Raw genomic sequence first — 14,887 nt, forward strand, 5'->3', positions numbered from 1 at the left:
ACTGCCCCGGGACCCGCTCTTTTAACCCCCATTATAACTAACTGGAAGGGGGCCCAGCACTGGCTGATTTGCCCCGGCCCCACACCCACCAGGGCTCTCTAAGTGTGGCCGTGCCTCTTCCAGAAGGATTTAATATTCTTCCCAGCTAGGAGGGGGTCCCATGGAGGGGAGTTTGCGAGGTGCCCCTTGAAACCTGGAGCCAGCCCTGTTTGGACTTATTGATTTCATTTAATTGCCTTGTTAATTGCACATTTGGGCCCAACTTAAAACATTCAAACCATAACTTGATCTCATGTGACTTTATATATTCTGGAGAAGGAAGTCGTTAGGGCTGGGGACCCAAATCAAAGACACTGTAGTCTTCCCCCCCCCCCACTTTAAATTTTTATTATTGTAAAAAAATTTTTACAATAGCTTTAGCATTTCAAATTACCTTTATGTATCTAATTCTACATAAGCAATTATTGACTTCCCGCTTGCCTATCTGTGCAGTTCACAATAACTATACATATTAACCATTGCTATAATAATTCAAAACATACATAATCACAATGCGACTCGATTTTACCCAACCCAACCTGCTGTTATTACTATATTTCAAACCCTACTGAAAAGTCCATATTGGAAAAATAATTCTTTAAGTAAAGCAAAAATAGTTCCCAGTCTTCTTTGAAACATTCCAAATTTTCATCTCTTATAAGTGCTGTAAGCTTTGCCATCTCAGCATATTCCAAAATTTGTATCAACCAGTCGTCTTTTGAGGGCATTTTAGTGTCTTTCCGTTTCTGCGCATATACTATCCTGGCCACCGTGGTTGCACACATAAAAAATGTTAAATTTCTTCTGGAGAACTCACCTTGAGTTATTCCCAGCAAGAAGGATTCTGGCCTCCTAGGAAATGTCACATTAAATATTTTCTTCAACTCATTATATATCATATCCCCAAAAGCCTTTGCCTTCCCACATGACCACCACATATGGAAAAAAGTTCCCTCACATTGTCCACATTTCCAATGTTTGTTTGAAACATTCTTATACATTAATGCTAATTTTTTTGGCGGATACTACCTATACATCATCTTATAATAATTTTCTTTTAAAGTATAGCATGCAGTAAACTTTAAATCAGTTTTCCATATTTTTTTTCCAAGCAGCCATATCTATATTATGACCCACATCTTGAGCCCATTTTATCATAGTCGTTTTAACCACTTCATCTCTTGTCTCCTCCAAAAGCAACAACTCATACATCTGAGAGACTAATCTTTCATCATTTTCACACAGCTCCTTCTCAAATCTCAACATTTGATCCACAAATCCAACCCTAAGATCCTTTTTATAAATTTCATTTAGCTGAAGATACTGAAACCAATTACTAACCAAATTTTGTACTTAATTTAAATTTTTTCATTTACAGCCCTTCTCTTGAAAACGTAACAAATCCCTATAAGTACTCCTTTCAGATTGCATATTTGTCTCTTTATGTGTCAGATCCTCAATTGGGGATACCCATAGTGGAGTTTTACACTCCAACCATTTTTTATATTTTGCCCATACTCCCATCAGACTCCTTCTTACATAGTGATTAAGAACATCTTTATGCACTTAAAAAAAGAAGACACTGTAGTCTTAGGCAAAAAGGTTTAATTCCTTAAAGATCCCCAACAATAGATGCCAAAGTTTTGCTAGACTCTTTCCTTGTGACTCCCTAGAGCACACTCTCCATATTCATAGTGCCGACAATTAGCTCCAATAATTACATATTTTAATCTCTCAGTGAACTAATTAAAACATATTTTTGAAACATTCATTTACTAATAATGGATTATGATGCTTTGCATTCATTTAGTAATGTAATGAGGGTGGATTCAATCAAAAGAAAATGATGCCACATAATAGCTCTAGGGCACAGACTAACTGTCCTGAACATATTGGTTGCTTAGTAATCCTTATACCTGATCCTAAAGGCATGAATTCTAGTCACATTCCATAAATCTTTATTTTATTTTCTTATTCTCAACAGATTCCAAATCTGTTGGAAGATATTTTGAATCACCAGTTCCACTTGCAGATGAGTTGGCAGAAAGCACATTTTTGCCACCTTTTAATTTCCGAAGGGAGCAATATTAAGATACTATTTTTACATTTTTTAAAACATTTTATATCCCGCTCTTCCTCCAAGGAGCCCAAAGCAGTGTACTACATAGTTAGGTTTCTCCTCACAACAACCCTGTGAAGTATGTTAGGCTGAGAGAGAAGTGACTGGCCCAGAGTCACCCAGCAAGTATCATGGCTGAATAGGGATTTGAACTCAGGTCTCCCCAGTCCTAGTCCAGCACTCTAACTACTACACCACGCTGGCTCTCTATCTAATCAATAGCCACTAAGGCTATGCACATGAGCAGCCAAGCCCTAGCTAGGGCAGCCCAGCCTGGGTTTGGCAGCCCGTGTGCATCGCCAGGATCAAGCCTGATCCCAGGCTAATGGGTACCCTGACTTTAGCCAGGGTTAAGGATGCAAGTGTGACCTTAACCCCAGTGCCACGGTTGTGGCTATGCTCAGGCTGCAGTGCTCACTTTGGCAGCACATATACTAAAATTGCTCAGGCTGCATGGTGCATAGTGCATTTAGGGATTCCCAGAGATCAGGAAAATGAGTCCCAGCCTTCAGCAATCCACACCGCATGGAGCAGCGCAGATTGTGTGGGTGCACAATGGTGTGCCCACAAGAAGACCAAGGATCATTTGGGGAGGAAGGTAGGTGGAACCCTGCCTCCCCCCCCCACCGCTGCCCTCCATGCCCGCTGCCCCATAACAAATTGTTCTCTGGGCGTCTCACAAATAAAGCATTAATACATCAAATAAAAACACACAACACATTAAATCATAACAGACCAAAAGGGGAAAAATACAAAATACAATACAAAGCGATTTTAAAACTTTTAATTTTTTTTTTTTTAAAAATCAGTTTTAAAAATCAAAAATTAAAAGGCCTGAGTGAACAAAAAGTTTATCTGAATTTACCTGGCCTCTACAACAACAAAGTGATGAAGCCAGGAAACCTCACTGGGGAGGCTATTCCATAAACGAGGTGCAACTACTGAAAAGGCCCTCTGCCTAGTAGCCTTCCTCCTCACCTTCTTTGACAGGGGCACTCAGAACAAGACCTCTGAAGAACATCTTAAGGTCTGAGTTGGGACAAATGGGGCAGGGCGCTCTGTCAGGTAACCTGGTCTCAAACCATTTAGGGCTTTAAAAATTAAAACCAGCACTTTCAATTGAGCCTTGAAATGGACTGGGAGCCAGTGCAGTTGATATAATAATTAGGGATGTGCGGTTCGGTTCGGATCCGGACCGGTTCGTCCGAACCGGTCCGGATCCGGCGGCTCGATCCCGGACCGAATCGGGCCCTCCCGGGGACCGAGCCGGACCGAATTCGAGCTGGTTCGGTACCGAACCGGCTCGGGTTTCCCGAACCGGTTCGGGAATGAAATTGAGTCTCACTCAGTGTCTCTTTAAAGTGTGTCCTCCATTTTGTGTCTCCTTCCCGAAACTTTTGCTCCTCCTTGCATCCATTTTGTGATGCTATTTCCAGGCATTGTATTGGCTGCGCTATTGATCCTTGATTGGCCAGAATGAGTCCTTTGGTCTGGTAGGCTGCTTGGCTGTTGCACTGTTGAGAGCTGGCACCCTGTTGGCCGTGGGGGGAGTGCAAAGGTGGGGGCTCCCAAAGGAGGGAATTTCAAACCTATATAAACCCAAGCCTCTTCTCTGGAAACTTCTCTTGGCTGCAGTTGTGGGATCATCTCTGAGACCTGCTTGCCCTTTGCTGGCTGCTCTGGTGTCTCTGTGAGTCCTGACTGTGTCCTGTGTCTCTCTGTGTGTGCTCTGTCTAATCCTTTGTCCACCTGCCCTTTGTGACTCTCTGTGTGTCTCCTCTCTCTGTCTGTCTCTTGTCTGTATACTGTGTGTTACTTCACTTTACTTTCTTCTTAATTTCCCCCAATTTTCCCTGTTCCTTGTCTGTCTGCTTTTCTCCCCCCCCCCCTTTCCCTTCTCATCCTTTGGGCCTACCCTCCCCCTCCCCCACTCCCACCCACTGCATCCTCATTGCTTTAAATCTTCTTCCATTAATTATTGCTCTTTGTCCTGCCTTGTTGTTGTCCAACTTTTTGATTTTCACATTGCATTCCATTGGTTTCAGTTATATATTGCTTGCTGGTTTTGCTTAAATTGTACCATTTTGTTTGTTTCTGCTGACTGCTGCTGCCCTGCGAGTTGGTTCCCTGAATCCCTCCCCCCCACCCCCAGAGGATTCTGTTGTTGTTTCTTGTTGTCCCATATAATCAGTTTTGGTTCCCTGCTCCAAACTTGCCCCTCCAAGTCCAACCACACCCCACCCCAACCCCACCCCATCCAGCCTTCTCCCAAGTTTGCTGCTGCCAAACCGAGTCCAGTTTTCTTTGCTTGGTTCCACTTATTCATTTGCTATTATTAATTTGCAGCAATTGTGGTTTCATTGTCTCTGTTCACTTAGTGGCCCCCCTCAGAGTCTGTGTTTGGTTCCCCCTCCCCACACCCCCACCCCCAAGTTTTTTCTGCTGGTTATAGTCTTTCTTTTAATTTTTTTTTTAAACTTCTGGCTTGTGTTCTCTTGATATATATTGCTTTATATATTTTGCTACCCTCCTCCTCCTCCTCCCCCCCCTGCCTGCCCCCCCCACCCTCCCTCCTCCCAGACCCTACCCTAGCCCAGGCCCAGCTCCTCCCCCAACCACCCCATCCAGCCTAATCGCTGCTGCTGCCCGAGTTGTTCCAGTTTCTCCTTTGCTGTTTGTTGTTGCCCCCTCCCCTTCCCCCCAACACCCCTCTGCCACACACTAGCCCCCAACCACACACACCCTCTCTGCTCCCCCCACCCCACCTCTTTTTCTCCTTGCCCCCGACTCTCTCCACTTACCCCAGGCCCCCTGCCACACACTAGCCCCCAACCACACACACCCTCTCTGCTCCCCCCACCCCACCTCTTTTTCTCCTTGCCCCCGACTCTCTCCACTTACCCCAGGCCCCCTGCCACACACTAGCCCCCAACCACACACACCCTCTCTGCTCCCCCCACCCCACCTCTTTTCCTCCTTGCCCCCGACTCTCTCCACTTACCCCAGGCCCCCTGCCACACACTAGCCCCCAACCACACACACCCTCTCTGCTCCCCCCACCTCTTTGGACCGCTGCTACTGCTGTGTCCTCCCCCCACACCTGAATCCCCCCTCCCTGCTGCGCTGCGCTTCTCCTCTCTCCTCTTTCTCTCTATCATCTCTCTTTCTCCTCTCTCTCTCTTTCTTTTCTCTCTCTCTCCTCTCTTTCTCTTTGTCCCTGCCCCCCCTCTCTTTTCTCTCTCTCTTAGTCTTTTCTCTCTCTGCTCCCCTTCACTTTCCACCTCCTCTCCCACAGCTGCAGCCGCACACAGTAGCCTACCCACCTGGCGGCTGCCATCGGTTTTTTTTTTCTTTTTATAGTTTTTGGTTGATTTTGTCTCTGCTTGGGGGTGAGTTGAGCGACACAAATAGTGTTGTCTCCTCACTTCTGCCCCTCCATCGTTGTTGAACTACCCCGGTTGCCTGTGTGCCTCGTGCGGCCGCCCTGCTGTGTCTCAGCCCAGGGTGGCTGGCTGGCGGCGGCGAATCCGTGACCAGCAGTGAGTGGCAGGAGAAGGACCGGAAGAAGAGGGGTTAGTGCGTGTGCGATTGTGCACCTTTTGTTGCCCCTTTCTCTCCCTAGCTGGCGGTTTTAAATAGGGACACCCCTATTCTGAAATGCATTTGGGTGTGGGGAGGAGGGAGGGAACCTTGGAGAGGAGATGTACTGTTGTAAAACTTGTGTCTTCATGCCCATGCCCAGTAAAGAAATTGCTGCTGTGTGTTGCGTTGCATTGCATGCGTCTTGCAGGTGGTTTTTGAACAGGTGCCTTCCAGAGTGCTTCCTTGCCTCTGGGGCAGTCTGAGTGGGGTCCAGGGTTCTGATGCGATGCTGCCACTACATGCTGGGCCCATGCCATGCCAGAGTGCTTCCTTGCCTCTGGGGCAGTCTGAGTGGGGTCCTGGCTGGGCTCTGATGCTGCCACTACATGCTGGGCCCATGCCATGCCAGAGTGCTTCCTTGCCTCTGGGGCAGTCTGAGTGGGGTCCTGGCTGGGCTCTGATGCTGCCACTACATGCTGGGCCAATACACACGTATGATGATGATCATGATGTTCAATCCATGAGGCTGCCATCAAGTGTTTGCTGCTGCTTGCTTGCCATGGCATTGGGCAGGCAGAGTCACAGAGTGGGTGGGTTCAACCTCTGTGTTGGTGTGACTGGGTTCTGGTTTTGGTTGTGTGCAATTTAGAGTCACTAAATAGGCTGCATTGAGTTTGATGCTCCCCCCACAGGAGCATTACTTGAGAACCACCCCCCAGAACCCACACTTTGTGTTCCAGTTCACTAAATAAGGGTTTCCTCCTTTGATCTGCAGGTTCCCAAGCGTTGACTGCATCCCTCCCCCACCCCCGGTAGGTGCTGTGCCCTCCCCCCATCCACTCTCCCCCCCGAAAAAAAGCTAAAAACTTGCCACCCACACCACAACTACTCCACCCAACTGCCCGTGCCACCCTCCCACACCGGGGTTCCACCCTTTAACCCCCTATTTTTCTAAAAAAAAACCCCTCCCAGACCCATCTCCCCAATTGGCTTGGTGGTTGACTCCCAAATTCAAAAAGGACACCCTCCCCCTCACTTCGATTGGCTTCCCCCCCCATATCAAAAAGTCTTCCTTTCCCCCCAATTGGCTTCCTTTTTTGAAAACAAACTCCCCCCCCCCGCCGCCTCCAAATCAGCTGCCTTTTTTTTGGCCCCTAAGCCCCTCCAAATTATTTTTTTGACCCTGTCTGGCCTTCCTCCTAAAGTCTCCCTCCTTCTGACCTAGCAGCATGTCTGAGCGCCGTGTGGCGGGCAGGGCTCGCTCAAGGCTGGCAGGCAGAGGTGGGAGAGGCCAGGTGCGGGGTGCGCCTGCGGCACGGGGAGGGAGAGGACGCGGGGAGCCTGAGGACACCCCAGTTCTCCCCATTGGAGAATTCTTTGCTCCGGCCCCATCTTTGGTGCGCAGGATTCAGTTCCCCACGCCTGCTGCCGCCAATCGCGGCAGAGGCAGAGGCACTGTTAGGGCTGTGGCGGGTCCCTCCTCGCCGGCGGCACCAGGTGCTGCTGAGCTACCGCCAGTTGTTGAGGTGGAGGAGACTGTGGAGTTGGAAGAGCAGGTAGAGGGCGGTGAGGACCGTGCGGCTGGCAGCGATGCAGCCAGGTTCTCCCTCCCTCTGGGGCCCCTTCCCCCTATCCTTTCGCCGCTCAGTGGGGCCCCCCCTCGTGAAGCCCGACACTCTGGTGGGGAGCGGTCTGGCGAGGTGGTGGAGGAGAGGCCTGCCTCTCCGATGCCAGTTGAGCCGGGCCCTTCCTCCGCTGTGGAGGGCGGAAGGGGCGGGTTGGGTGGCAGCAGTGGGCAGGCAGCGGCGGCCGCCCCCCCCCCTAGGACTGCAGCCACCCTGCGAGAAACGGCCTAGGACGGCGCCCAGGGCGCAGGAGGCCAAGGGCAGTGGTGCATGGGTGCATTTTGAGGTCCCTCAAGATGCCCCATTCCACGCCCGCTGTGTCCACTGCAGGATGCTTGTCAGCCATGGAAGGGACCCTGCGCACCTGGGTACGACGCCTATGTGGAGACACCTAGAGCGTCACCACCCAGGTCTCAGGGGACAGGCTGGCAGCGCTAGTGCGCCTTGTGCATCTGCCACTAGGGCGGGCAGCGGCAGTGTGCCAGCCAGCAGGCAGGCTACACTGCCCGTCCAGCGGTGGACGCAGTCCTCGGGCAGCCAGCGTATTGTTCGCGTGGACCATCATCACCTCACCCGCCTCATAGGGGAGATGATTTCCACCGATGACCAGCCGTTTCAGGTGGTCGAGAACAACGGCTTCCGCCGTATTCTCCAATACCTGGCTCCCGAATACGTCATCCCCTCAAGGACGACGTTCAGCCGGAACGTGGTCCCCTCCCTGTACCGCCGGTGCAGGGAGCTCGTGTCGGCCGAGCTGCGTGCAGCTCCGGCCGGGACAAGCGTGCATTTCACGACTGACCTCTGGACCAGTGTCAGTGGGATGCACGCTTCTTTCCTGGCCCTCACTGCCCACTGGTGGGGACCGGAGAGTGAGGGGACCTCCGCGGGCGATGCTTCCGGGTCCGGCGCGGCTCCCGATGCACTACGGCACAGGTGGGCCGTCCTGCACGTGGAGACGATGGACACGAGGCACACCGCGGAGGAGGTGGCGGCCGTACTCGACCGCCAGATAGAGGAGTGGATTGGCGGGTGTCCACACCTCTCCCGCGGCTTCATTGTCACCGACAATGGAGCCAACGTTACCGCCGCTGTCGAGACAGTCATGGACTGTGTGAACATACGGTGTATGGCACACACGCTCCATCTGACCGTCAGGGACGCCCTTGGCCTTAAGGAGCTGAGGGCGTCCCAGGAGAAGGGGGCCCGCCCCATCGCAGGTGCTGTTGCTGCCACGGCTACGCTTGTGGATAAGTCCCGCAAGCTGGCCGCCCACTTCCACCGCAGCGAGAAGTCCAGGAGACTGCTTCGCCAGAAGCAGGATGACCTTGGCCTTCCTCGCCATCTCATCCCTACGGATGTGGAGACGCGGTGGAACTCCACCTTCCTCCTGTTCCAGCGCCTGTTGGAGCAGGAGAGAGCCCTTGTCGCCCTGGCGAGGGACGAGTCCTTGGATGTCTGCGACTTCTCGAACGCAGAGTGGAAGCAGATGTCCGAGGCGGTGTCGGCACTCGAGCCCTTCCAGCTTGCCACGAAGGGCTTGTGTGGCGACACCACTCCCTTGAGCCAGGCGCTGCCCACAGCTGTTGGTCTCGAGAAGCTGATGGGTGGACTCCATATCTCTCTGACCACGCCAGAGGGTCGTGCTCTGGCTGGGAGGCTGAGGTCTGGGGTTGACAAGCGGCTCGTTGATGTGCTGGGAGACAGGGAGGAGTATGTCCTCGCTTGTCTCTGTCACCCAGCCCTCAAGGGCAATGCCGTGAGTGCCGACGACTTGCCCAGGTGGAAGGGCATCCTGGTCGAGAAGGTTAGGGAGGAGGAGGCCGCTAGGGCCCGCAGAGACCAGGGTGTTGGTAGTGGTGCGGGGGCAGCCCTCGCGGCCCAACCCGCACCCAGCAGCAGCATGGGCGGCCAGCCGGCGTCAGCTTCCCCTTCCCCTCCCTCTTCCCAGTCCAGCAGCGCGGCATCCCAGGCGGCGCCATCGCAGCAGCCATTTGCTACCGACTCGAGATCCGCCCAGTGGTTTCAGCGGTTCTGCTATGGCGCCATGCCTGGTATGCGGGAGGCTCGACCTGCCAGGCCCCCCTCCAGTGCTGAGCAATGCGTTGCGCAGTACTTGGAGGAGCCTGTGGAGGGAGACGGCGTGGACTGCGCACAGTTCTGGGCGAGCCGCCGCCAAGTCTGGCCGGACCTGGCGGTGGTGGCTGTGCGCCTCCTCTCCTGCCCCCCAACCAGTGTCCAGAGCGAGCGGGTGTTTTCACGTGCCGGGGACGTGGTGACACCCTCTCGCTCCCGCTTGGACCCTGGTCTGGTGGAGCAGCTGGTCTTCCTTAAGGTGAACCTCCCCCTGTTGGGCTACCCCAAGCTGCAGTTTGAGACGGGCGAGTGATTACCGTGGGTTGCCCCATGGTTGGTCACCTGCCTGGCTCGAACTCTGTGCTTATCCCTACCCTCCCCCCTTCCACCTCTAGCTGAGCTGACGTGACAGATGCTGAGCCGTGCCAGCCAGTCGCAGCGTGTAGTGTGCCCACACAGAGATGCAGTTGTAGTAGTAGTTGTAGTGCTGCGACTGGCCAGATGTTTACAATGCCCACGCCCACCTAAAAAGAAACCCAATGCTGACCAGCACAGGCCCTTTATCTATCCACCTGTCAGCATTTGGGGACCTGGCGTGGGCACGGCACACCCCCCCAAAGTAGCACAGCCCACGGAGTACTAGACTTAGCGGCAGCGGCGGGTATACGTTCAAAAATGCAGTGTAGATATGTAAATACTGTATGTAAATAAACATGTAAATAATTTTTTCTTTAAAAACCCCATGTCAAAATCAAGCCTCAAAATTATGCAAAAGAAAGAAAAAAAGGTGACAAAGGGAGAACAAAATGATGAATGCCAAATGAATTGATTTTATTGAAAATGTCACCAGAAATCATGTGTGGGGGGCTTGGTTTACATGGAGAAGATGATTGGGTGATTTTTTGAAATGAAACGAATGAATTATTATCATCTTATGTTCATCTTGATTGTGGTCACTGTTGATGTTGGCTGATGGCAAAAAACCCAAAACCATCAGAATAGCAATGAACTGGCTGCCAACACAACATATTGATTGATAACTGTGCAGGGGGGGAATTGGGTCTGTGTGTGTGTGTGTGGTGCAGGCTCAGTCTGTCTCTTCCTGTTGTGTGTCTGTCTGTCTGTCTGTCTGTCTGTCTGTGTGAATGGATGCCTAGCACTGTCTCTGTGTGTGGATGCTTTCTGTGTGTAGTGTGGTGTGTGTCTGTCTACATGTTTTTTTTCTTCCCCCCCATGCCTCCCTCCATCCTTCCCCTCTCATCCTCTCCCCTTCCTCTTCACCACCTTCCATCCTCCCTCCCTTCCAGCCCACCACCGCCTCACCTGCCCCCAACCCCGGTCTGGCAGATGATGAGAGTCTGGTCTCTCCCACCGAAGCACACACGTGAGCACGTGTGTGCACAAATATGTGGCTGACCAACTCTGAGCCGGACCCTCCCCCCTTCAATCCCCTCTACATCCCTCTCCCCCTCCCCTTTCCTCCCCCCTGCCTCCCAGCCTCCCTCCCTGCCTCCCTCCCCCCTCCTAGCTAGCAGCGCACACATACACACACAAAACACCTGTGGTGGCAAACACCACCAGCACACATGCACTCACACTGGTGCCACCACCTCTGCCTTGGGCCTCTGTGTCCTTGAGCAGATATGTGGTGGTGGACCAGAGAAGCATTTCTTTCCAGCAAGGCAAAAGGCATGCACTCACTGCACACACACACACACACACACGAAGAGGTGAAGACGAGAAGAGGCAACTTCTAGAACCAGCAGCAGCAGGTGAGTGTCGTGTAATTGTGTTGCTTCCCAAGGCCACTGCCCATGCTCAATGCTCAGTCTGCTGAAACTAAAGAACTAGCTACAATCACCCTTCCTCACATGCAGCTCAGCTCAGCTCAGCTCAGCTGCACAGCACACTGACTAACTAGACACTACAGCTGGTGGTAGAAAAAACAGAAGTCTAGATTCTAGAAGATGTCCTGGTGGATTTTAAACTTTCAAATCTGTGCTAGGATTGCCTCGCCCGCCTCCTCCTCCTCCTCCTCCTCCTCCTCCTCCTGCCTGTAATTGTGCCCTCTCCCCTTGCAGTTGCGCCGTCGTGATGGGTTGGTGATGTGCGTGCGCCGTCTACTTGTTAGCTCTCTCCTCCTCATGTTGGCTGGGCTTGCCAGGCACTGGCTGGCAGCAGCTGTTGGCTGTGTGCTAGGCTCAGGCTGTGGCGCGCGTGACTGGACTGGGAATGTTATTGTAGCGGCAACACTGGTTGTGGTGGTAGCAGTAGTAGCTGTTGTTGTTGCTGGGCTGGTGGCTGCTGGCCTGTGCTGACTCTGCGCACTTGGTCTGGTCTGGTCTGGTCATTGGGATGCAGATGTAGGGTGTGTGTGCATCATCCATGGGGAGCATCAGAGCAGAGCAGAGCAGGTTGGCTGGCTTCTGTCTGTCGGGCCTAGTCAGTGGCAGGCACTGAGTGAGGCGGTGGTTCCTTTGGGCATCACGTCACCCATCATGCAGAGCGGCAGGTCTGCTGCTCTGCTGCTCCGCCTCCTGCTTCTTCTCTGTGTGTGCTGCTCTTGTGCTTAGTGTGCTGCTCCGCTGCTGCTGCTGTGCTGGCAGGCAGCACAGCAGTGGCCTTTTTGTTAGATCAGAGAGTGGGTGTTGTCTCTCTGAGTGTCCTCCTCTTACTTGCTTGGATAGGAGTGGTGGTAGTAGGTAGGCATTAAGATGGACTGACTAGGTGTTACGTGTTAGGGCGCCCAGAGAGAGGGGCCAAAAAGATGGGGTGGCAATTGTTGGGTTGCTCCTAGTATTATTGGTGAATTTCTGAAGAAAAAATTTTTTTCCATTGGCTAGAATGGGGGTTCGGGGCTGCCCCAGACCCGCCTCTGTGGGGTGGCAGCACCGCCAAAGTGGGTCCGGGGCCATGGCAAAAATGCCCTCAGTCCCTCCCAGCAATCCCCGTAGAGATAGGAGTGATGGTTCTGTTGTTTTTCTGAGGTGTTCTGAGTGAGTGTGGATTCTGTGATAGCAAATGAGAGTGGATTCATGGTGTCTCATTGGAAATCTCATAAGCTATCATAGAATCTACACTCAGAATACCTCAGAAAAACAACAGAACCATCACTCCTATCTCTACGGGGATTGCTGGGGGGGACTGAGGGCATTTTTGCCATGGCCCCGGACCCACTTTGGGGGTGCTGCCACCCCACAGAGGTGGGTCTGGGGCAGCCCCGAACCCCCATTCTAGCCAATGGGAAAAAAAATTTTCTTCAGAAATTCACCAATAATACTAGGAGCCACCAATTGCCTTGGGATTTTTGGGGTGGAGGACACCCATGGGTGGCTACCACCCACCCCAGCTTTTTTGCCCCTAAGGGCTCCACATTGTGAGTTATGGGCAAAAATTTATTTTTTGAAAAAAATTTGTAAAAAATCAGAGGAAGGTCCAATCGACTTGAAATTTGGGTGGCAGGTAGAACACAATGTCCCCTTCAAAACCAGCCACTTTTTGTGATCCGAACCGGTTTGGTTCGGATCCGAACCGGTTCGAAACCGAACCGGACCGGGGGGGTGGTCTGGCAAAACCAAAACCGAACCACCCCGGTCCGGTCCGGACCCGGTTCGGACCCGAACCGAACCGGGAGAACCGGTTTTATGCACATCCCTAATAATAATATGATCAGAATGTCCAGTCCCAGCTGATAATCTTGCAACCCTATTTTGAACCAGCTGCAGGTTCTGGACCATTTTTAAAGGCAGCCCCATGTACAATGTATTGCAGTAATTTAAGCAAGAAGTTATCAGAGCATAAGTAACTGTGGCCAAGCTATCTCTGTCCAGGTAAGGTTGCAGTTGGCATATCAGCTGAAGCTGATAAAAGGCACTCCAAGCCACAAACGCCAATTGAGTGTCTAGCAAAACTACTGGATTGATGAGCACCCCCAGACTGCAGACCTGGTATTTCAGGGAGAGTGAAACCCTATCTAAAACAAGCTGTACATCATTCACTTGGGCAGAAGAACCACCCACCAGAATTACTTCTGTCATGTCTGGATTCAGCCTCAACCTGTTCACCCTGATCCAGTCCATTACTGCACCCAGGCACCGATTCAGGACAGTCACCATCTCAGCTGCATCTGATGAAAAAGAGAGACACAACTGAGTGTCATCCAGATACAGATGACACCTCAGGTCAAATCTCCAGATGACTTCTCCCAGCGGTTTCCTGTAGATGTTAAACAGCATAGGGGAAATAATATAACCCTGCAGAATCCCAAAGCATAACTGCCAAGTAATAACGCCCTGGCACCACCTTTTGGAAACAGGCCTTGAGGTAGGAGCAGAATTTTATTTTATTTATTTTTATTTATTTATTTTTACATTTCTATACCGCCTTTGGTTAAAAGAAAACCCCAAGGCGGTTTACAAAAATTAAAACATACAATAAAAGCAGTAAAAACATCAAGCAGTAAAAACATCAAGCTAAAAACATATAAACAAGCATAAAAACACGACAACAGATAACAGATAAAAACACAGAGAAGCCGCAGTAAAAACGATCATGTAAAAGCCTGGGTAAAAAGCCAAGTCTTTAAAAGCTTTCTAAAAGCCGTGATGGAGTCTGAGGAACAAATGGCCACCGGGAGAGCATTCCAGAGTCTAGGGGCAGCAACAGAGAAGGCCCTGTCCCGAGTGCACAAAAGCCGGGCCTCCCTCATTGTCGGCACCCGGAGCAGGGCCCCCTCAGATGTCCTCGTCAAGCGGGCAGCAACCCTTGGGAGCAGGCAGTCCCTCAAATACCCCGGGCCCAAACCGTTAAGGGCTTTAAAGGTCAAAACCAGCACCTTGAATTGGACCCGGAAACGAACCGGCAGCCAGTGCAGCTCTTTCAAAATGGGGGTGATATGTTCCCAACAGGCAGCTCCAGTTAACACCCTCGCTGCCACGTTTTGCACTAGCTGCAGTTTCCGGATATTCTTCAAGGGCAGCCCCACGTAGAAGGCGTGACAGTAATCCAGCCGCGACGTGACTAAGGCATGGGTAACCGTGGCCAGATCTGCCTTCTCGAGAAAGGGACGCAGCTGGCGCACCAGCCGAAGCCGTGCAAAGGCACCCCTGGCCACCGCCTCCACCTTAGCCTCCAAAAGCAGAGCCGGGTCCAGTAGTACCCCCAAGCTGCGTACTTGCTCCTTCAAGGGGAGTGCAACCCCATCCAGAACCGTTAAAATCTCCGCATCCCGATTGGCTCTCCTACTGACCAAAAGTACCTCCGTCTTATCCGGATTCAGTTTCAGTTTGTTAGCCCACATCCACCCCATCACGGCCTCCAGCCCCCGATTCACCGCCTCCCTAGGATCAGATGACAAGGAGAGATAGAGCTGAGTGTCATCCGCATATTGCTGACAACTCAGTCCAAATCCCCAGATGACCTCTCCCAGCGGCTTCATGTAGATGTTAAA

The sequence above is a fragment of the Hemicordylus capensis genome, chromosome 4 (assembly GCF_027244095.1).
Source record: "Hemicordylus capensis ecotype Gifberg chromosome 4, rHemCap1.1.pri, whole genome shotgun sequence".
NCBI classification, from domain to species: Eukaryota; Metazoa; Chordata; class Lepidosauria; order Squamata; family Cordylidae; genus Hemicordylus; species Hemicordylus capensis.